Genomic DNA, 24,594 nt, shown 5'->3' on the forward strand with positions numbered 1-24,594 from the left:
TTTCCTTTTCAATCTGCTGTGCTATAATTTTCTGTAAAAAGCAATATGGCAACTTGGAGGCGTTCTGTACACAGAATGTGTACAGAACGCCTCCCACAAATCAAATTTCCTGCTTGTGTGATTGGCTCATCAATTTTCCCAAAAGCCTGCACTAAGATAAAAGTCAGATTTTTGGAATCCTCTCCAAAGAAAATTTAATTATTGGTGAGATACCCCCAATAGGAAAAAATCACGTCTAGAGGGATGCAGACCCTGACACTTTCCTCATTAGATCCCTGCAGGTGCAGCAGATGATTGATGATTATAAAGCCACTCCCATACAGATTCACTTACCACATGGAGACAGACAAACACACAGGGATTTACAGAATAACAAAAGGTAGTTAAAATCCTTGTAATGTACATTAATCACCTAGTGGGGAATGGAGTTACTCTTTATTAAAGGCAATAAAAAATTGATTTTGATTATGGGTGCTGCACTTCACGTCCTTGGTTCTTGCACTGCTACGATGAATAAGCCTATATAACAAACCCCTAAAAAAAATTCTGCCGGAATATTTATGTATAGCAGTACCGCCATGCTCCTGCCACATTATAGATAGGAACATATTTATGTGGCATTCAGTGTGACAAGTCTCTCCCTCGGTTCCCACAGCTGGCTGGTGTTTGAAATTCCAGCTACATGAACTCATATCAGAATACATGGACAAATGTGCCTAACATAACCTGAAGCTGATGTGTTTGATGACAGAGTAATGGGCAAAGCTCTCAGCTACTTTCTCTCTGGAAATGTTCTTCTACTTAAATGTTTTCTTTAGTTTTTTCGGTGAAAAGCTGATTATGAATTTCATCAAAATAATGCCATATTGTTATTATTTGTAAAAATAACATTTGCTAACGAAAGCTTGACTTTATTTTTGTAATTTTTGTGATGACACAGGTTGTTGCTGCCAAGATAAACTCAATTAGGTAAGAAATATAAAACCTCCTCTGTATTTTAGGCCTTACAGACAGGATGAAGTTAAATCATTTCTACCCTACTCCAAGGGCCATAGATAAGGCGGTACCACCAGTCCTCCTGTAGAGGGCCCAGGCCAGGAGCTGAAAGCCGACTTCTTTTCAGCTGCTGCAGAGAGAGCCATATAGGGGATTGGTTCCAGTAATTGCCTCCTGCTTACCCTCACTCAGCACCATACATTTCCCCCTGCTACCCAGACCCCCCTGTGTGCCCCCACCCCTGCAGTGCTACCGGCTTCCCTCTTTTCCTTCCTGCTGGCAGCTGAAATCACACAATTTGATCCTTTAGGACAGTGGTCATCAACCCTGTCCTGCAGGGCCCACTAACAGGCCAGGTTTTATGTATTACCTTGGGGAGATGCAGTCTAGAATACTGCAATCACTGAGGAGCATATTATATCAGCTGTGATGTATTTCAGTTATCTTGCAAACCTGGCCTGTTAGTGGGCCCTGCAGAACAAGGTTGATGACCACTGCTTTAGGATGCACAGTGGGGAAAGGGTCCAGTAAATATGTTTTATTTATTAGCCCCTTCTTTTCTTGAATGGATGCAATGAGTGATTCGTACTGATCACTCACTGCATTCATTCATAACTGAAGCATAGTAAATTGTGTTTATTTAGAATGGGGGCCTTGTCAGATTGGCTGTATGTGGCCCCATGGTTTCTAGCAGCAGCCCTGCCTACTCCTATTAATCTGAATGATCTTCAACATTGTAAACTTACTTTGTGAAGATCCCCACACATTTATTTTTTGCTTGAATTCTGTGACATGTATTCACTATGGCCTGTGAGTAGTCACTGCTTGTGTCACACATTTCACAAAGCCTGCCTTCTAAGCTACAGAGGTGATGAAAGGGGGAGTTTTTTTTTTTCAATTAGTTTTTATTAAGATTTTACATGAAAAATACAATAAAGAATTAAGGCACAGTAGGTAAGCTTTACGACAGTTGCACAAACAGGAACAACAACAATGCACTAACAATGATATATCAAAAGGAAGACAAAGGGATACGCAAAGATCCCATGGGCAGTGATCTATTCGGAAAGTGCAGCTTGACCCACTCAACCTAATAATGGGGGAATAAAGAGATTGGGAAAGGGAAGGAAAGGGGAACAAGGGAAACAAGGGAGGAAGTCTGCCTATGCCTAAGACAACAAACAAGAAAAGGACATAAGAATCTGTCTTCAAGGGATAAAACATACACTACATAAACCATACATAAAAGTCAAACATTACTTTTAAACCATGTTGTCCACGGTTTCCAACTATTATCAAAAGGGGGAGTTTTTAGAGGCAGAGACAGTACAGAAATCACAGTTTGCAGGCAGCAAGGTACCGTGGGATATGTAGTCCTTAGAAATGGAAAAAAAAAATAGCAGAGAAGAAGCTGCAAAGCACGAAGAGAATCCAGGAAGTTGTGGAAAGAGATGGCCAGCGAACAGGCGGAACAATATAAAAGAACATTCTTCAAACAAGCTTACATTGGATTGTAACTATGACTACTGTATGTATTGTTATTACAATGGTGATATTAGAAAATGAAAATGTATGGTGTGATAATAGATCTCCTTTAACATAGAGATTGTTTTCATATTTTAAGAGAGCTTTCTATTGTTTGCTGCATTGTCATCCAGCAGCCTCCAGTCAGTCCCCTCAATATAGGTGCTCAATAGCACCTATATTGAGAATTGCTACTTCATCCATCCAACATAATATTAATGCGTTTGTTTATCAAAAACAGTGTCGATTATCGCACTAACTTTATGTTGTCCTCTTACTTTTATATCAAAAATCTATAATGTAATAATAAAGTAAAGAAATTACAAAAAAAATAAATACAATTTACTACTCAGATAGGTAGATTATCAACATCAATGATAGTTAAAATGGTTGTAAAGGCAATAGTTTTTTTTTCATGTTAATGCATTCTATGCATTAAAGCGGAGTTCCACCCAAAAGTGGAACTTCCGCTTAATCCACTCCTCGCCCCCTTACATGCCACATTTGGCATGTCATTTTTTTTTGGGGGGGGGGAGTGGGGGCTTCAGGAGAAGTGGGACTTCCTGTCCCACTTCCTCCTTCCGCCGAGGGGCTGCAAAGGCGAATACTCTAATCGTCTTTTGGCAGCCCCTCCCTGTAGGCGATCGCCTGGGACACGTCACAGGTCCCAGGCGATCGCCTGTCCAATCAAATGGCACAGCGCCGCTCGTGCATGCGCAGTTGGTGCCTGGCCATGAAGCCGAAAGCTGTCACGGCCGGGTGCCCACAGTTGCAGTGGAGGTGCCGGTGGTGAAGGGGGGACCGGAACGAAGCTCCCAGCGGCACGTCGCTGGACCGGGGAACAGGTAAGTGTATGTATATTAAAAGCCAGCAGCTACACTTTTTGTAGCTGCTGACTTTTCATAAACATAAAAAAAGCCTGGAACACCCCTTTAAGTTAAAAAAAACTTCTGTGTGCAGCAGTCCCCCTCAGCCCCCCTAATACTTACCTGAGCCCCATCTTGATCCAGCGACTTTCACAAGAGCCTCGGCCACCAGAGACTCTCCCTCCTGGTTGGCTGAGACATAGCATTGGCTCCCTCTGGTGTCAATCAAAGTCAGATAGGCAATAAGGAGAGAGAGGGGGTGCGGTGGGGTAGGGCAGGGTCGAACCACGGCTCCGTGTCTGAATGGATACACAGAGCTGCGGATCGGCTCGAGTGCCCCATAGCAAGCTGCTAGCTGTGGGGCACTCAACAGGAGTAATAGGCCAGAAGCACCAGTGGGGGACCTGAGAAGAGGCGGATCTGGGCTGCCCTGTGCAAAACCACTGCCCAGAGAAGGTAAGTATAACATGTTTGCTATTTTTATAGAAAACAATACAAGGCTTTAGTATCAACTTAACTTGTGATCTGCCCAACTTTTTCTGCTCATCAGCTGTCCTTATTGTAAAGCCGGGTACACACTAATAGTTTTTTTTCTCATTCAACCCAGCGTGTTGAATGAAAAAGAACTGGCACTTGGAGCTGCTGTACTATTGATCTGATGTTAGTACAGCGATCTTCCATGCTGAGCTGTTGTGTTCTGACATGGGGATGGCCCCGTCTCCAGAACACTCCGATTGGCCGAGAGCGCTGATTGGGAGCTAGTCAGCTGCTTGTTTTCCATCAGCCGGCTTTTATTGAACCGGCCAATGTGTCCTGACATTTGGCCTGTGTGTACTAGGAATGTGTGTATTTTATGTGTGGTCCAAGACAATTCCTCTTCTTTCAATGTGGCCCAGGAAGGTCAAAAAGTTGGACACCCCTAATCTAAATGGAAGAAAAGGCTGATAATAGGGTAGTGCAGTATTTGTTGGGTAGCAATGTGTTAAATTGTGAGCAGCACAGATTGTTACATTGCAAACCTTGTACAAATTGTGCCTTACGTAGTGTATTACCTTGCTGAAAAATAAACCAGTGACCTGATGTTTATGGCTTAGTTACCTGTGTCATGAACTATAGAGAGGCAACTTGATGATGCAAGGGATTCCTGCTGAAAGGTATAAATACGCACAAGGGTTGATATACTAAACCCTTCTGTAATTCCACGTCTTTGACTCGCAAAATGTGGTGAACTATTATTACTATTATATGTGTTGTAATGTGATATATAAGAAGCTATTGTGGTGCCATATAATGTGCTGTTTTGGCTTGATGCAATTAAAGGGTCACTAAAGGAAAAAAATGTTTTTGCTGAAATGACTGTTTACAGGGTATAGAGACATAAAAGTTAACTGATTAGTTTTAAAAATGATTAAAAATAGATTAAATTCAATCATATAATGTGTCTCTAGTTTCACTTTCGGTTTTAAACTGGTTTCATGTTTCTGTGAAGTAAAGAGACACACAAAACAAAAACAAACACATCCAGGGCAGTGTTTTGTTTTTAAAATGAATCTGATTGGTTCTGAGGAGTTTTAGACACACAGTAATGACAGCTTAGACCCCCGTGAAAAGCTCCCAGTACTGTGGTTATAAGGAGCCAGACAAGCAGGAAGTGTGGAGATCACAGCAGAATTACAGCAACTTCAAAGCAAAAACTAACAATAAGGACATAAAACCAGTACTGCAGTAAGGTAAAGGAAGCTATTTAGCTAAAAAAAAAAAATCCTTTAGTGATCCTTTAACTATGGCTGCATTGAATAATTGTGTTATGGCACTTTCTAATGACACTACAGAAGAAAATTATTTTACTGTTGAGTGTATCAGTAGCAGCAAGAAAATGCGCCTCAATTCCCAAGCCTGTCAAATGGTAGGAACAGTATAATTTATCCTCGTCAAGCCCCTGACCATAAATTGAATAGCCTGTTCATCTTCACAAACTTAGCATGATGAGCTGACACTTTACACCAGGGTACCACTCATTTCTATGACTCTATCTTTTTCAAGTCTTCCTCTCAAGTTTATCTTCATCTCAAGTTTTCCTAGTCTCTAAAGGCAGTGTGTATGTTGAAAGGAAAAATAGTTGTGTTCATGGAGACATGAGATCTTCAAATCTAACCAAGGAGAAAGAGAAACTAGGGAAATACTATATTTGCTGATGTATCAGTAGAGGGATATGGTGAGGAGGAGGTGGGCACTGAAAGCGAAAAAGCTGCTATTGACCATGGTAATGGTGGGGTGGCCATGGTCCTCTTGTCAAATTAAGGCCCCATTCACACCTAGGCGTTTTTACGCCTGAAGCGCACTGCTCACAAACGCCAGAGGGGAGAATTAACATTATTCTCTATGGTGACTGTTCACACCTGAACGCCTGAACGCCCAAACGCCTGTCGCGCGAAGCTCAAACAAGTCCCGGACCTTTTTTTGGCGCGCGAATCGCGCGACAGCGGCGTTTGAGCGTTTTTTTTTTTCCCATAGAAAGTAATGGGAAACGCGCGTATTGAGCGTATCGCGCGACAACGGGCGTTTGCTATGGGCGTTTCGTCGCTTTAATCAATAGAACTTGTCGCCCATGCAGAAGATTAAAAAAAATCTACCAACATAGCAACAAGTGATGAAAAGATGATAATTTTTCCTATTGGCTAAAATAAGAAACGCCGAAGTACAAAAACGTCGCACGACGCTGTATGCAAACGCGCAAATAAGCATGAATACGCGCGAAAAAAAACGCCCGAAAAAACGACCGAACGCCCTACGCTCAGGTGTGAATGCAGCCTTAGGGGTGAAAAAAGAACACACAATGCCACAGCAATTTGTATTCTAATATTCTGTTAGACACTGGGAGAAGTAATGATGCAATGATGAACAGGGCATCGAGATCAGTTCATGATAACCAGGAGGTGCCCTCAGAGCAGAAGGGTGGAACTGATGAAAATGAAAGCAAGAACAATCTGATAACATTAAATGAACCAGAGCAGCTTTTAAAAATGGCCACCTCCAGTAATGATGATGATTTATTTGTAACTCACTGTCAGTGGCCATTGGCCAGAACCAGATAGCCTCCAGGTGGCCAATTTTTCTGTAAATTGTTAGACAAGGGGGTTATTTACAAAAGGCAAATCCACTTTGCACTAATACAAGTGCAAACTACAAGTGCAAAGTGCACATAAAATTGCACTGAAGGTGCACCTGGAAGTGCAGTCGCTGTAGATCCGAGGGGGACATGCAAGGAAAATAAAAAAAAACAGCATTTTAGCTTGCACATGATTGGATGATAAAATCAGCAGAGCTTCCCCTCATTTCAGATCTACCCCTCAGATTTATAGCGACTGCACTTCCAAGTACACTTTCAGTGCAATTTCAAGCGCACTTGTAGTTTGCACTTTTAGTGCAAAGTGGACTAGCCTTTTGTAAATAACCCCCGATATGTCACTCACAGTCTCCTGTAAGAAGGACAATGTTCAATGACAGTCATCCTATCTTGGTCCAGTTCATCATCACTCTGAATTCCATTCACAACTTAATATCAGCTGCTGTTGTTGTCTAAAGTCCTCTTCTAGCCAAGATTTTTTTGCAACTGCTGAAGCAAAGCATAGTCTTCTTAGAACATAAGGTATTTAGAGGTCTCATGCCATCACAAAATCCAAAAATAAGGTAATTATTCCTCCGTTTTGGGTACTGGGTGGAGACTTGCAAATCATTTCTTTATACCCCCGTGGCTTACTGTATATCTAGAACCACTACAGCCTAATATTATAGAGACACTTCCTCAAATCTACATATAGCTGCTACAGGCTTGTAGGCCATAATCAGTGCATGGTGTGGAAATCATGACTTCAAAGGAATAGGATTTAAGAAAAAGCAGAAAAAATATAATAAACTCAACAGCTTATGGAGGGATGGACCAATAGGAACCAGAAATCCTCCAATAAACTAGCCAGGAGCACAGTAGAGGCTTTTTAGAAAATAATGCATTTTCATGTCTTTTCTTTCTCAGGACCCAAAATATGGGGATAAGTCCTCATTCATTGCTGAGGCAATGATAAAGAAGCAGACATGGGAGGTAAAAAAAAATACAAGTTGGAACTGCTCATCATACACAATCAGCCTCACACCTACCAGTAGTAGAGGCACACTCCATCTTATCATACTCCAGCTCTCCCTACAAGTGGCATACATCATTGAGTATCTGAGTAACAATTAAAAAAATGTAAGCATCTGCTTTTCCACCAAATAAGATTACATTCACACTTCTTTTCACCATACTGCAGACCAGGCACCATGGTGCGTATGAACGTGCTTGCCGATGCTCTTAAAATAAGGTGACCAGATTTTTAAAATGAAATCCGGGGACATATTTTTTCTTCACTGGTAATGGCAACAATCAGCGACTCTCTGCCCGTTGCCGCCCGCCTCACAGCCTCTCAAGTCTTACTCTCCGGGCCCCGTCTACTACTAGATTGGGAGCGGAGGAAGATCACTCCACAAGGGAAGGCAAGGAGATAGAAAGGTGGCTGGCCAGGATTTGAGCCAAGGCAGAAGAACATGCGAGAAAAGCTGAAAGGGAATGCACCCGAAACTGAAGAAATATTCCCTCCGCTCCGACCAGCACATGATCATCAGAAAGGGGCACCGTAATGGGAAAAATACACCCCCCTATGCTAGTAGGCACAGCGGAGCGGGGGGGGGGGGGTTTAATTCTATTTTTTTTATTTTAATTCTGCACTGATTGTCTTTGAAATTGCCCCTGCCCCTTATTAAATCCAATCTGGGGACAAAACCAGGGACAGACTTGGTCCGGGGACAGTGTCCTCATATAGGGGACTGTCCCCTGAAACTGGGGATGTCTGGTCACCCTATCTTAAAAGCATGAACAATGCAGAGAACCATAGTAAGCTCCAGGTTCTCATCAGGCCGTGCTCAAAAGTGATTGTGCGATTCCTTACAGTGATGACGAAGCAAGGCTACATTGGTGAGTTTAAAATAATTGATGATCACAGGGCCGGAAATTTTTTTGTCAATCTTACAGGGAGACGTAATAAGTGTGGCGTCATCAGCCCCAGATTTGATGTGCAGCTAAAGGATCTGGAAAAGTGGCAGAACAATCTCCTGCCTTCACGTCAGTTTGGGTATATTGTGCTTACAACTTCCGCTGGCATATGGACCATGAGGAAGCAAGGCGAAAACACACGGGAGGCAAAATCTTGGGATTCTTTTTCTAAATGTTAAAGCAGGCAGAACAATAAATTGTTATAAAAAAAAAAAGATTACATTCACACTCGAATACACCCTCTTTGCAATTATCTGAGAGAATCCCAGCGTGGGGTGCCATGATTAGCTGCGATTAGGCAGCCCCATTGAAAGCAATAGTAGGCTGCTGGCTCTCACAGTTAGGGCCCTTTCACACGTACAGACCGTATGTCCGCATTTTCATCCGTCCATTTGTGGATGAAAACGGGACATACATGGGTCCCTATGTGATTACGGGTGTCAGTGGATGAACATCCGCTGACACCCGTAATTTGTCCGCCTCCGCAAAGATCCGCATTTGCAGACGGAAGAAATCCTATTTTTCTTCCGTCTGCCGGATCGGATGAACACGGACATACGGTCCGTGTTCGTCCGATCCCCCATAGGGGAGAGCGGAGGAAACACAAGGCAGTCCCTGCACAGTGTGCGGAGACCGCCCTGTCAGCTGCCAGCTCAGCGGGGATTTTACGGAGGATCCCCGCTGAGCTTTGCGGACACACAGAGCGGATCATTACTGATCCGCTCCGTGTGAAAGGGCCCTTAATCACATCCACTTGCATGTAATCACTCAAGTAGCGATCACATGCAAGTGATCAGTCACCTGCATCTAATCTCAGCATGAGTGATTACATGCTAGTGGGCACATTCAGCTGCAATAGTCAGCAGCCTCCTATTGCTCTCAATGGGGCAGCTACTCACAGGTGATTGCAGGAACACCACGGGGGTTCTCACATGTAATCATGGCTAGGGTGCACTCACAAGTGTGAATGCACCCTAAGGCCCCTTTCACACTGAGGCGTATTTCAGGTGTTTTAGCGCACAAATAGCACATAAATACCTCCTGAAATAATCCTGCCCCAGCATTCTCAATGTGAAAGGCAGAGGGCTTTCACACTGAGGCGATGCGCTGGCGGGAGGAAAAAAAATCTCCTGCAAACAGAATCTTTGGAGTGGTAAAGGAGCGGTGTGTATACCTCTCCATTACCGCTCCTTCCCATTGAAATCAATGGGACACCATGGCCATACCGCCCGCAAAGCGCAGCTGTAGCCGCGGTTAGCGGGCAACATTAGATAGAAAAGGTCCTGGACCGCCGCACTCCTTGAAACAATGTCTTTATTTAGCAAGTGAAGTTCAAAAAACAAAAAACAACCAAAAACGGCATTAACCCTTTTTCGCCCGCTAGCGGGGGTTAAAACCGCACCGCTAGCGGCCAAATATCGCGGTAAATACAACGGTAAAATCGTGCCACTATACCGCCACCGCACCTCCTGTGCCCAGTGTGAAAGGGGCCTTAAAGCTGATGTGGCCATGGTGGTGCTGCTTCATTCATTGTTGTAACAATTAGTTGATTTAAGCTGGCATTAAAACGTTTGGTCTACATTTCCCACCCCAACAGCAATACACCCAAATATGGAGTGCCCTTCTCCCTACCATGTGATGCATTGTCATGTTGTGTTGTATCTTGTGAACCTAGGAGAAAGAACCCACCAATAAGAAGAGGAGAATTCTCTAAAACAGATTCAGATAAAGGTCTTGGACATTGGTAGGCAAATCTGAACCCACTTTATCAGATCTTACCTACATGAAGATCTTATTGCCCTATCCTTCTAAATATAAAGGAAGATAAAGGCACATTCTTTATATAAGTAGTTCATCAGCATCCCTGTGTAACATAATTCTATCTGAAGGTGCCTGACCACCTTTACAAGGAGCAGAAAAGATGATTTTGTTAATGAGATGATCAGAAAAAATCATGTAGCTCCTAATATGCCCCCCTCCATAAAAATAAAATAATTGTAGATATGTATCTCATCATAGTAGGACACTATCTCATTGTCTCACTTGAATAGAATAACTGGGATCGCCAGGCCTTTATTTCTATCCGTTTGTCTGCTACACCATGTTCCATATCCAAATATAGCAGATATTTGACTAGATGGGAAATATTTGTCTTTTTGGGGTTGAGGAAAACCATACTGCCCTGATGCATTGAAGCAGGTCCTCCCGACTTATGTTGTTATAGTTAAAGTCAATATTATTTAGATTAATGATATTAGATAAAACAAACATTATGAGGAATAAATAACTTTAAACTATTTTTTTTATTTAAAGGGGTTGTAAAGGATTTTTTCCCCCCTAAATAGCTTCCTTTACCTTAGTGCAGTCCTCCTTCACTTACCTCATCCTTCCATTTTGCTTTTAAATGTCGTTATTTCTTCTGAGAAATCCTCACTTCCTGTTCTTCTGTCTGTAACTAAACACTGTAATGCAAGGCTTTCTCCCTGGTGAAAGCCTTTTGAGGGGGGAGGGGGCGAGCAGGCAAGTCAGGACACTCTCTACTTTGCAGATAGAGAAAGGAACTGTGTGTTAATGAGTGCCCGACCCTCCTGCTCGCCCCCTCCCCCCTCAAGAGGCTTTCTCCACACCAGGAAGAAAGCCTCACATTACGGAGTGTAGTTACAGACAGAAGAACAGGAAGTGAGTATTTCTCAGAAAAAATAAGGACATTTAAAAGCAAAATCGAAGGATGAGGTAAGTGAAGGAGGACTGCACTAAGGTAAAGGAAGCTATTTAGGGAAAAAAATTGTTTCCTTTAAAACCCCTTTAATCTGGTCCTGTTACTTGCAATCAGAGCTGTCCTGGATCAACCAAGGATAATTTGGTCATCATCAGGTACACAACTTGGTACAACACAGACAAACTTAAGGGTGTGCTGTGACACTTGGAAATATTCTGATAGTATTATCCTCTGGATAATTCCAGACTTAGTGCAGCATGGGGATCGCTATCCTATCTGGGTTCTCACACTAATGGGAGGTGATGCGACAATTCTGCTGTGATTGTTGTAAGGTTATTAACCACTTCAGCCCCAGAAGAATTTACTCCCTTCCTTTACCAGAGCATTTTTTACGATTCCGCACTGGGCCGCTTTAGCAACGTGCAACGTTGTACCCAAACAAAAGGTCCTTTTTTCCCACAAATAGAGCTTTCTTTTGGTGATATTTGATCACCTCTGCGGTTTTTATTTTTTGCGCTATAAACAAAAAAGGAGCGACAATTTTGAAAAAAAAGCAATATTTTTTACATTTTGCTATAATAAATATCCTCCAAAAATATATAAAAAAACAAATGTTTTCCTCAGTTTAAGCCAATATGTATTCTTCTACATATTTTTGGTAAAAAATAGCAATAAGCGTATATTAATTGGTTTGCGCAAAAAGTGATAGCGTCTACAAAATAGGGGATAGATTTATGGCATTTTTACAATTTTTTTTTTACTAGTAATGGTGGCGATCTGCTATTTTTATCGGGACTGTGACATTATGGCGGACACTTTTGACACTATTTTGGGACCATTGTCATTTATACAGCAATCGGTGCTATAAATAGCCACTGATAACTGTATACATGACACTGGCAGGGAAGGGGTTAAACACTAGGGGGCGATCAAGGAGTTAAGTATGTCCTAGGGAATGATTCTAACTGTGGGGGGATGTGCTACCACTAACATGACAGCGATCATTGCTCCTGATGACAGAGAGCAGTAGATCCCTGTCATGTCACTAGGCAGAACAGGGAAATGCCTTGTTTATATAGGCATCTTCCAGCTCTGCCTCTCCTCGCCGCAATTGCTGACTGCAGGCAAACATCGATTTTGCGGGACCCACGGGCACACTCCTGAGGCATGCGGTGGGCGCCTGCTAAGCTGCAAATTCAAAGGGACTTACAGGTACGCCCATTTGCGTGCCCGCGCCATTCTGCAGACGTATATCGGCGTGCGTCGGTCGAGAAGCGGTTAAGTTTCTGTATTATCCTTGCATGGTAAGCTGTATTTAATTTGTTTGACAGCCGTACAAATGTCATTAAAGCATCTCTTCCTGTCTATTTACTGAGTAACAATTGTATTGTCAAGTTGATGCTAAACACAATAAAGTAATTAATGCGTAAAAAGATGAGATGTACAGTATGATCAGGTTAACTGATTTGAATTTTAATCCAAATTGTACAATGTACATTTTATGATATAACTATGAAGACACATGTAAAAAGAGAACACTCTATATATAGTATTGTTGATCCTGCAACAAGTTTAATAGGGTACATTTTCCATTCTTATACTCATTATAAATCTATCATTTCATTTACAATGTGTCACGAGATGTGCAATATATTTCCAGTTCTGTTTAACAATAAGTGTTGCAGCAACAATGCAACATCGACAGATAATTCAAACCAGGCTCGTCTTGACAGAACCCAAAAAGATTTATTTAAATTGTTGTCTGGAAAGATATAAAGAATGACAAACACATGACAATAAACACATTTCATATGTTTTCTGCTCAAAATAGCTGCATGAAAAGCAGTACATATAAACCATATAAGAGCAAAACTTTAAACTGTATAGCACACACACATATACAATATAATATATATAACCCCATAAAGGCTAACTTTACCTTTTGCACCATGTAACATGTCACATCAAAATTTAGGATGTAAGATATACCATATATACAAAGAGAAAAGTTGCGCTAATGTGCGTATAAATAGATGCACTGAAACCAACGAAAATAATACAAAGAAATTTAAATAAGTGACAAACAGTGATTAAACCGTGAGCATCTATAAAATGTGAACAGTTACAGGTATAAATGAACCATGGTCCACCATACACCATAAAGTCCAAAAAACATAACGCTGATGGTCACATTAAAGTGTAAATATTCCCCAATTTCCTGGAAAGAGTGATGATAGAAGCACCTCCACCTCAGTCGCACACTGACTCTTCCCGGAACTCTATGATCTCTTAATTACAGGAGATCATAGACAGCATATAATGATGATATCCTTGAAGCGTGTCTCCAGAGAGGGTCAGTCACAGTATTGAATTGCCTCAAACAGTGTACCAATGCAGGAGAAGGAAAAAGAAGGAACTCGCATAGCGTAGAATCCTCAAGATTTATTATAAGATAAAAAGATGTACACTTACATCAAGCTGTAGATATAAAAGCATCAAAAAACACAAGCTGGCCGGCTCCTCGAACATGCAGCCCGTATCTTCCGGGTCTGATCACTTGACGCGGTGACGTCAGAACGTCGCCTCCCAACGTTTCGTCTCGATGGGGACGTGGTCACGGGATACCAAGATATACCATGCTGCTAAGCAAACCAGTTGGTCCGCATGAGTCAGAGTGTGATGGGGGAGCAGACATCTCTTCCTCTAGTCCAGTGATGGCGAACCTTGGCCCCTCAGATGTTTTGGAACTACATTTCTCATGATGCTCACATCTAGGGTGCCAAGGTTTGCCTTCACTGCTCTAGTCTGAAGGAAAATGTTATCATATCAAAATAACAGAACTGTTGCTCCCTCCACCCTCACAAGTGCAAGTGGTATTTGCTGTGTTCCCTGGGAGCTTGTCATCTTACCCACAAATGGACAATTAGTACTAAAGGAGCACAGGGACAATACCAGCAGAGTTAATGTGGTTGTAAACCTAGTTACACCACTTTTACCTACAGGTAAGCCTATAATAAGGCTTACCTGTAGGTACCATAAATATCTCCTAAACTTGTACACTTTAGGAGATATTCACTGTATCCGCATGTACCAACGTCATCAGCTCATGCGCACTGAAGAAAAAGTCCGCTCTGTTTTTTTGGGGGGAATTTACAACCACTGTTATTTCCACAACTTCCTGGATTTTCTGCATGCTTTTCAACTTCTCCTCTATAATTTGCTTTCAGTTGAAATTTTAGGACTATATATCCCATGGTACCTTGCTGCCTGCAAGCTCTCACTCCTGTACTGACTATGCCTTCTGGAATGCCTGCTCTCAGCACCTCTGTAGTTAGAAGGCAGGCTCTGTGATATGTGACACAGAGGTGCCTACTCACACACGACATCGTGAATTAATGTCAGAGAATTTGAAAAGTAAATATGTGTGGATCTTTACCAAGTAAGTTTACAAACTTCAAGATCATTCAGAGTAATAAATCTGTATTTTGTAAGTAGTTGTGATCTCTCTGTAGCTACAGTAGTAGAGAAAACATTTTATTTGGATGCACTGATACAGAGTGTCCAATGAAGAGTGAGTAGAGAGTTTCTGGTTCAAGAATTTTGATCGCATAGTCATGCATCTGGAAGAAATGTTCACCCCCCCTATTGGCTTTGAGTGTAATTGGGCTTCTTTCACCCTCTGTCATATAAATACACATTGTAGACAAGCTTATCTCCTTGTGATGCAATGACCAATGTCTTCTCCTTACTTCCCTGGTTGTACTTGTTCCTGCACTATTTAGACTTGTGGTTGGGAGGCATTATGAACGTGCAATTGATCCACGTTTTTAGTGCCCCAAACGGCTTCCCCACCCTTTCCCCTTAAAGCGGAGTTCCACCCAAAAGTGGAACTTCCCCTTTAAGCACTCCTCACCCCCTTACATGCCACATTTGGCATGTCATTTTTTTGGGGGGGAGTAGGGGCTTCGGTAGGAGTGGAACTTCCTGCACCACTACCTCCTTCAGCCCAGGGATCGCCTTGGCAACTCCTCCTCTCGCCCCTCCCTCTAGGCGATCTCCTGGAACACGTGACAGGTCCCAGGAGATCACCAGTCTACACAGGGAGCGCGGCACCGCTCACGCATGCGCAATGCGTGCCCGGTCGTGAAGCCGAAAGCTGTCACGGCCGGGTGCCCACAATGTGAATGGAGGAACCGGCAGGGAGAGGGAGAGGAGCGATGCTCCAGGCGGCCACATCCCTGGACCCTGGAGCAGGTAAGTGTCTGTTTATTAAAAGTCAGCAGCTACACTTTTTGTAGCTGCTGACTTTTAATAAAACTAAAAAGGCTGGAACTCCGCTTTAAGCTGCAAAGATAGCAGACGTGGGCATTTACATGCCACTATCGTGATGCTTTGCTTTATGCCCTCGGCAAAAATTATAGCTCCTGTTGAACTCAGTGGGTGGTACCACCACAAAACATGCATGCAGTTTCGGTCCATTAATGCAACACTTATGCTGTTAAACAGGCAGTGAGGTGGTGTCATATTGCTTTTAGGCGGCACAGCAGTTTGGACAGTTTAGAAGCAAGTCTAAACTTAGACCAAGCAATCCCAGACTAGCACTTCCAGAATACACTCCACACAGAGGGCCAGATTCATGTAGAATTCCGGCGGCGTAACGTATCCCATTTACGTTACACCGCCGCAAGTTTTCAGCGTAAGTGCTTGATTCACAAAGCACTTGCCTGTAAACTTGCGGCGGCGTAGCGTAAAGCCGTCCGGCGCAGGCCCGCCTAATTCAAATGGGGCGTGTATCATTTAAATTAGGCGCGTTCCCGCGCCGAACGTACTGCGCATGCTCCGTTTTGAAATTTCCTGCCGTGCTTTGCGCAAAATGACGTCGCCCCGACGTAATGTTTTGAACGGCGACGTGCGTTACGTACTTTCGTATTCCCGGACGACTTACGCAAACATTTTTTTTTAAATTAGACGCGGGAATGACGGCCATACTTTAACATGGGCTGTCTAATTTTACACCACCTAAATAGCAATCGCAACTTTACAACGGGAAAAGCCGACTAGCGACGACGTAAGAGAATGCGACGAACGCGCGTACCTTCGTGGATCGCCGTAAACAGCTAATTAGCATACCCGACGCGGAAAACGAAGCAAACTCCACCCATCGGGCGCCGAAGTATTGCATTCTAAGATCCGAAGGCGTACGAAGCCGTACGCCTGTCGGATCTTAGCCAAATGCCGTCGTATCTTTGTTTGTGAATTCAAAATAAAGATACGAAGCAGCAAATTTGAAAGTACGCCGGAGTATCAGCAGATACTCCGGCGTACTTTTTCTGTGAATCTGGCCCAGAGTATACAGGGAATGCATGCATCAAACAGTACTTATTCCTTTATGTAATTGTGTTGAAGCTGTAATTTACAGATAGTCTTTTGAGAAATATGTACATAAGCTAAAGTCAAATTTAATAATGGCAGAATTTATAAATCTCCCTTGTTAATGGGTTTTTAGGAAATTCAATGAACAAATTACTACATCTATAGCATATCAACAAATCCAGTTCAGTAGCCAAATAGATAACATACTAGCATAAAAATAAGACATGTATTGGCATGTATTCTTAATAGTTATTGATATAATTTTAATAACTAAGTCATAGCTCATCTGTTTACTATTCATATTGTGTCATAAGCCAAAGAGTATTTTCCATATTAGTTTAATTTGTTTTCAGTGACAAGATGTTTAAATAATTAAAAACATTTATTACTTGTGGTTTATCTCGCAAACAGGAAAAATACTCAATGAGGTTACCGTATTTATCGGCGTATAACGCGCACCGGCGTATAACGCACACCCTAATTTTAGGAGGGAAGTTTTAGGAAAAAACACATAGATCACATCCCAGCACATTACATATAGATCACATCCCAGCACATTACATATAGATCACATCCCAGCACTTAGATCACATCCCAGCACATTACATATAGATCACATCCCAGCACTTAGATCACATCCCAGCACATTACATATAGCCCCCAATCCTGTGGGAAAAAAAGATTTTTTGTTGTTTTGTACTTACAGTTTTGATGTCTTGCGCGGCGTCCATCTGCGGCCTCGTCGGGTCCGGCGTCCTTCTGCGGCCTCGTCGGGTGTCCTCTTCGGCGGGTCCGGCGTCCGTCTTCGGCGGGTCGGGCGTCCATCTTCGGCGGGTCGGGCATCCATCTTCGGCGGGTCCGGTGTCCATCTTCGGCGGGTCCGGTGTCCATCTTCGGCGGGTCCGGCGTCCATCTTCGGCGGGTCCGGCGTCCTTCGGCGGCGTCCTCCCGCTCGTTTCCCGCCACGACTTTGAATACTGCGCCCGCATATAGCGAGCGCAGTACACTCGTGAATCTTCGGGCAGGCTCGGGCGCCTCTTGCACTGACGTCCTGTACGCTCAGGACGTCAGGACGTCAGTACGAGAGGCGCCGAGACTGGCCGAAGATTCACGAGTGTACTGCGCTCGCTATATGCGGGCGCAGTATTCAAACTCATGGCGGGAAAGCGGGTATCGGTGTATACTGCGCACCCACGATTTTGCCCTGATTTTCAGGGCAAAATAGTGCGCGGTATACGCCGATAAATTACTAAAGGCAAATACATTGCTTACTTTGCAAGTGGATCTTTTCACTTTGCAATGAAGTTCAAATTTAGCTTAGCGAATGAGAAGTTTGCTGTCTTCTATCATCCAATCACACTCAAGCAAAATAATATATATTGTTTTCCTTGCACGTGATTGGGTGTTCTTTGCAATGTGAATTTTCAACACATTTACTAAGCTAAGTGAAAATTCCCATTGCAAAATAAAAATTCACTTGCAAGTGAGAAGCCTGTTTGCTGTTAGGAAATCAACCCCAATGTGTTAGATATGCATTCTTAAAGCAGCCAATTGAAACTAAGGAAAATTCAAAACACCCTAGATAAGTGATGGTGAACCTTGGCAACCCAGATGTTTTGGAACTGCATTTCCCATGATGCTCAACTACACTGCAGAGTTCATGACCAACATGGTCAATGTAGTTCCAAAACATCTGGAGTGCCAAGGTTTGCCATCGCTGCCCTAGAGCGAAGGCTAAATAAAATGTAAATTAGACTATTTGATGCTTAATTTCATTGGCTATTTATGTATTTTTGAACTTTGACATTGACTGTAAAATTAAGAATATGGCTATGTTCACCTATTAAAGATCATCTGCAGCCTATATTATATATATATATATATATATACAGAGATATCCCCCTGAGGGAGCCACGGCGTAATGCGTAGTGGAGGGGCCAGTCTGTGACCATGTGAGCATACCGTGTTAATACTGTCTAATTGTCTTATACCTGCACTGTGAGGACTGAATGCTTTTTAAGGTTTGGCGCACACTAAGCACCAGGAAAATGTTAGTGTTTTTATACTTAGTGTTTAACCGCTTGCCGACCGGTTCACGCCTATATACGTCTGCAGAATGGCACTCCTGCGCAAACTGACGTACCCATACGTCAGTCCGCAAAAAAGGATAGCAGGCAGTGCAGGAGTGTGCCCACGGGTCCCGCGGACTCAATATCCGCCTGGCAGTTCGTGATTACGACGGGGAGAGGCAGAACGGGCATTTCCCTGTTCTGCCTAGTGACATGACAGGGATCTACTGCTCCCTGTCATCGGGAGCAGTGATCTCTGCCATTTCAGTGGTATCTCATCCCCTCTACAGTTAGAACACACTGAAGGAACATACTTAACCCTTTGATTGCCCCTAGTGTTTAACCGTTTGCCTGCTAGTGACATTTACACAGTATTCAGTGGCTATTTTTAGCTCTGTTGTATAAATGTCAATGGTCCCAAAATAGTGTCAAAAGTGTCCAAACTGTCCGTCGCAATGTCCAAGTCTCGATAAAAATCGTAGATCACCGCCATTACTAATAAAAAAAAGATTAATAACAAAAATGTCCTAAATCTATCCCCTATTTTGTAGACTTTTGCACAAACCAGTCAATATATGCTTATTGCAATTCTTTTTTACCAAAAATATGTAGAAGAATACATATAAACCTAAACTGAGGAAGAATATATATATATAGGCCCGGATTCAGGTAACACTTACGCCGACGTATGTGTAGATACGCTGCGTAAGTGCACAGATGCGCCGTCGTATCTAAAGGTAAAAGCAACACGCAGTTTATTGTATGGTACTTACAGGAACAAACAGGCATCAAAACATAAAAGAACTCTGCGGCTCATAGCGTACTTGTATTGGCCAGCCTATACAAGTACGCTATGAACCGCAGAGATATTTTATGTTTTGATGCCTGTTTGCCTGTTTGTTCCTGTAAGTACCATACAATAAACTGTGTGTTGCTTTTAGCTACGGGCTTCACTATTGTTGCTTTCCTCTCTGCATTTTTGGTTACACTCCTGTTGATAATTGCAATATACACCTTTGGGTCCTTGTGAGTTCTGGACGTTCCTTACCATTGATGCTGTTTGTGGACATCCGTTTATCCATCCATCGAGTTGGAGAGTAAAACTGCCACTGACCTATGCATTATTTGATTTCCATGCCCATATTGATGTCTTTCTGGTAAGCAGATTGATTGCACGGTGGTGTGGTGTGTTTCCTTGTCTGCACACTGACGTTTTGGTGGAGGTCCTTTATTTCAACTTCATTGATGACCACATTTATTTGGACATTTTTACTTATATTATTTTATGTTATCCACTGGAGCTCTGCACTATTGGACTTTATTTTTTTAGTTTGCTTTATCTACAAACTGTGCTAGCTGCTTTGTTTTAATACTATTGTGTTCGTAAGTTAGCGCAGATATCCGTTCACCCTGTTTTTTTCACTTGATCGAATACCACCAAAAGAAAGCTCTATTTGTGGGAAAAAAAGGACGTCAATTTTGTTTGGGTACAGCGTCACATGACATGTCCAATTGTCATTTAAAAGCAATGCAGTGCCGTATCGCAAAAAATGCTCTTGTTATTAAGAGGGTAAAATCTTCGGGGGCTGAAGTGGTTAATAAACTGATTGTTTTAAAAGATAAAGCAGCTTTCTCTCTTTATGACTTGGGCATATGGAGATCAGTGTAAGAGTAGGATGATTCTAATCTCAAGATTACTAGCAAAGGAGTGAAACAGTATAAAAGTGATCCCCAGAGAGGGACAAAAGCACATATAGACCATTGGTTGGTCTTATCCCCAAGTACATCGGATAAGGGGATTATCACTAATGTTTGTGGATGATTGGAGCACATTGTGGTGAACACTAATTAGGGAAGCAATCATTTGGATATGTGAACACAAGCCTGTTTTTTTATGAAAGAGTGAGCATATCAAGCAAATTCATACCAAAGGACACTTTATGGACTGATGCATTGTTTGTTTTGTTTTGTTAATGTTATACTGTATATGGTTTGATATGATATGCTGATTTTGAAAATCGCTATGCAAACAGATTTAAAGGGATACTAGCAGATTATCATTTTGGAGCGCTGCACCACTTTTGAATATAATTTTGCACATTGATACACATTTAGAGAGTGTGTATAGGTGTGTGCAATTTCATTAGTAAGTTCCGTAGTCTTTTAACACTCAATAGCACAACAAAGCAGCGCACAGGTACACCCATTTTTAATAGTCTCGCATGAGTGCCTTTCTCAGTAAATTAATAAAGGAAAGGAAAGGTAGAATATTTTGGTGAACTTATAAGAGAGAGACAGCTCAGAGTGGGTTCCACAGCCATGGTAATGGTCACTGGAAAAACAATGGGGCAGAAGAGAAGGTAATTCCATAGGGTTTGCAGAATTGCAGTCCATGGATTGTAAATGGTAAATGTACATTTAAACAAAGTATGCTTATCTAGTCCTCCATATCTAAATAAACCCATCCTTACAATCTGTCACTATGCCTACTTCGATGTTTACATCCTCCCACCAAAATCTACCTCACTGCTGACTGTGCCTCTGCACTGAGACCTCATACATTAACAGAATATAGGCTGTCTTTCTTAAATGGAGTACTTGCCCTTTAAAGCCAGCCAATCACTAAAATGTCATGTAAGCTTCAACATGCAACCGTAATTTTAAAGTGGCTGTAAAGGTAATAAAAAAAAAATAACAAACATGTCTATACTTACCTGCTCTGTGCAATGGAATTGCACAGAGCGGCCACAAACCTCCTCTTTTCGGGTCCCCTGCCAACACTCCTGGCCTCTCCCTTCTATCCAGTGCCCCCATGGGAAGCCGCTTCCCATTGTGGCACTCGTGCGTGCTCACACCTGAGCCCCACTGCTGCATCCATTGATACAGACAGCGGGACTCAGCCCTGCCCACTTCCCCTTTGTCACTGACTTTAAATGACAGCCCAGGGAGCCAATGGCTCCCGTTGCCCCTGCGAAGCCAGTGAGAAAGGGAAAGAGGACCATACAAGTCCACATGTCTTCCACATTGGGAGAACCTTGCCAGGTGGGATCTCCTGGCAAAGCACCTTGTCCCATGTCGATGAAGACAAGGGACTTTTCCCCACAACCCTGGTTGTGGAGGTCTGTGGGTTGGAACATTTCACAATCTGGAAGCTCCCCTTAACAATAAGGGTGCCCCCAGATACCGCCCCCCACCCATTCACGCAAAAAAAAATTAAATAGTAAATAAAATATATAAAAAACAAAAATCTCCCACAATTTAAATCCATAGTCAATCATGATGGTCAGCAATGCAGATTCACATCAAGCACTATGAAAGACACCCATCAAAAGAAAAGCAAAAGTTTTTAAACCGAACATTGAGCCTACACCTATTGCTTACATGAGATTGGAAGACTGAAGTGAACTCACACACATATACTTTCCAAATTGAGCATTCACTTTGCTTAGTGAATTGTCTTTATTTCATTAGTAAATTAACTGCAATGTATCACAAAATTATGTACATTATTTTATAAACCTTCTAATGTGTAAAACTGTCCCTACGTAAGTGTTTTAACTATGTACTTCTTTAGTAAGGATTACTCTTTAACCTATTTTCTAGTTTTTGAAACTTTGCCATAACACCAGTGAGAACATGTTGCTGTTTAGCAAGTACAATTAGCCAATTCAGCCATATGAGAACCATTAGGCATGTAAATCCTGTGAAACATTAATACTGGTAAGTGCATTGGGGAAATGTTTCTGTAAATTCATTATCAGTGAAGGGGAACAAACAGACCCTCATCATATTTCATACTCTATGTACTATTACATGTCTTCTCCTTGTAACTCTCCCTGACACAACTTTAATTTTCTCCACCAGCCATTAAACGGTATTTGAGTTAATCGCCATAGCCAGATGCATTATTAGTTGACAATTAACCATGTGATAAAAGGAAATGTAGGTGGAAGGGGATGGGAAATATGAGGTCTAATTTATTTTTTAAGATTAACTTTGGGGTTAAAATTAAAGTCAATCTATTGAGCCAAAGTTGGCATTTGTCCTATTAAAATACCTTAGTAATGAATCCAAGATGTGAGATATACATCAAGTATGTTGTAATTGAATGGGAAGAAAGCTCTCTGCTTCTTTTTGGCCTGATATAAAGTTCTTTGTCTATCAAAAATGTTTATTGCTCTTAAAAATCATTTACAAAGGAAAGTTAAATACAATTATTTACGAGGGGAGGGCTGTTAATGGGGAAGGAATTTTAACTAAGTATCTATCACCAATTTTTTTCTGGAATGAAATAGAGACTCTGGTTTTGTTATTATGGTTAGAAAATTCTCTGGGTATTAGCATAAGTATACTTGGATACTACACACAAAAAGATACAAAGGTAAAGAAGGCAAATCCTTCATGCTTGAAAAACCATGATCACTTGAAACTCCACCAAAGGTCCACTAGAGAATTCTTACTTCAGATCCCCCACTCCTGAACTTCCCTTCTTGGTATTTCCAATCCATAATCAAAATTGATTCTAACCTTACTTTCCCGTACATTGCGTCCAGGACAAATAGAGAGGATACATTTTCCCAGCAAGGACACAGACAGCAATTAAAACTTCATGGAGGTTCCTATTCTTTTCCATTTTATCTAAACTAAACTAACAGTTTTGATTGACTTTAAATACACTTTCTGTAAAAACACATGTAAAAAAAAAATCCTGCCAGTTTGAGAAAGCTGGCCCATGCACTTTATTATAATGAAGAAGTACCAAATTTGGATCAACAGCCAATTTTGGTGTTTGGTGCTATGGAACGGTGTTGTTTTTTCGGCCGTTAGTAATAACCACAGAAAAACAGTCATCAGTAGTGTTGGGCGAACAGTTTGCGCTGAGCAAAAGTTCAGCCCGAACATCACCTGTTGGCCCATTTGACAAACACCCAAATTTGCGGGGCACTCAGCGGGATGTTCGCCCGTCGAACACCCCACAATGCACTGCGTGCTGCACAGTGCAATCTAAGCCCTGATTAGGGCACAGTGAATAAGGGTCTTGTATGTATTTTGAGGGGGACCCCACAACGTTTTTTTTTGTATTGCCGCCAATGATATTGTATTGCCAACAATTTTAATGTAATTTGTTTTCTTTATAAATGTCAGTTTTGCTGCAGCAGGTTCTATACACAGTACAGATTTGGTAAAACAATACAGTCAGAGGTAGTTAAATCTCTGACCACCCTCTAAATTTAAGGCAGCAAAGTAGCAGGCTGCTACACTAGCTATGCTGTAACAGTGTAGCATAGACTGATAGTAAAATTAAGATTTAAAACAGAAAGTGAGACTGATGGGAAAGACATTCTGGCAATAAAATCAATAAAAAAATTGTTTTTAAAAGATGGTTTCTAATGATGTAGTCCGAAAAATTGGAGATATAGTTAATACCTGGTTATGTGAAGAAGTGGTTTAAAAAAAAAAGGAAAATAGCACTAGAGATGCCATGTGGATATTAGTATAAGGCAGTGGAAACTGGTGCTCAATATTTTGGGGGGTGGCAAACAACCCCCCTGGCAGGTCAGACAGGAAGGTGGCGATCCATGGCCTTACATTCTGACAACAAGGTGGTGCTGGATCCGGGGTAGGTCTCCTCAAAGTGGCTGTTGCTGCCCCTCCTCCCACTGCTCCTCACTCCAGCTTGCTGAGCTGGTCCATTGCTTCTCCTCCCAGCTGAACAGGAAGTAAGTCCTGAGACATGATTGGCCAGGTGTCCTAAGACTCCCTGGCCAATCTGGCCTCAAAACCCGCTTTTTGATTGGCCGGGAGAAGCAGCAGGAAGCCTATAGCAAATATTAATTTGCTAATATCACGCGACTGTGTGCCCTGCGCCCCAAGCCCACCCTTATTTTAAGCCAATTAGAGCCTCGGGCTCTAATCATGTGCTTCTAAAAAACAAAAAATGTTAAAATCCATGCGTCCCGT

At 42.2% G+C, this 24,594-nt stretch overlaps 1 pseudogene; it reads left to right on the top strand.

The window, feature by feature from the left end:
- The first annotated feature begins 7,703 nt into the window (after positions 1–7,703).
- On the top strand, positions 7,704–8,652 carry LOC120935448 (annotated as a pseudogene).
- The last annotated feature ends 15,942 nt before the right edge of the window (positions 8,653–24,594 follow it).

The sequence above is a fragment of the Rana temporaria genome, chromosome 4 (genome assembly GCF_905171775.1).
Source record: "Rana temporaria chromosome 4, aRanTem1.1, whole genome shotgun sequence".
Lineage (NCBI taxonomy): Eukaryota > Metazoa > Chordata > Amphibia > Anura > Ranidae > Rana > Rana temporaria.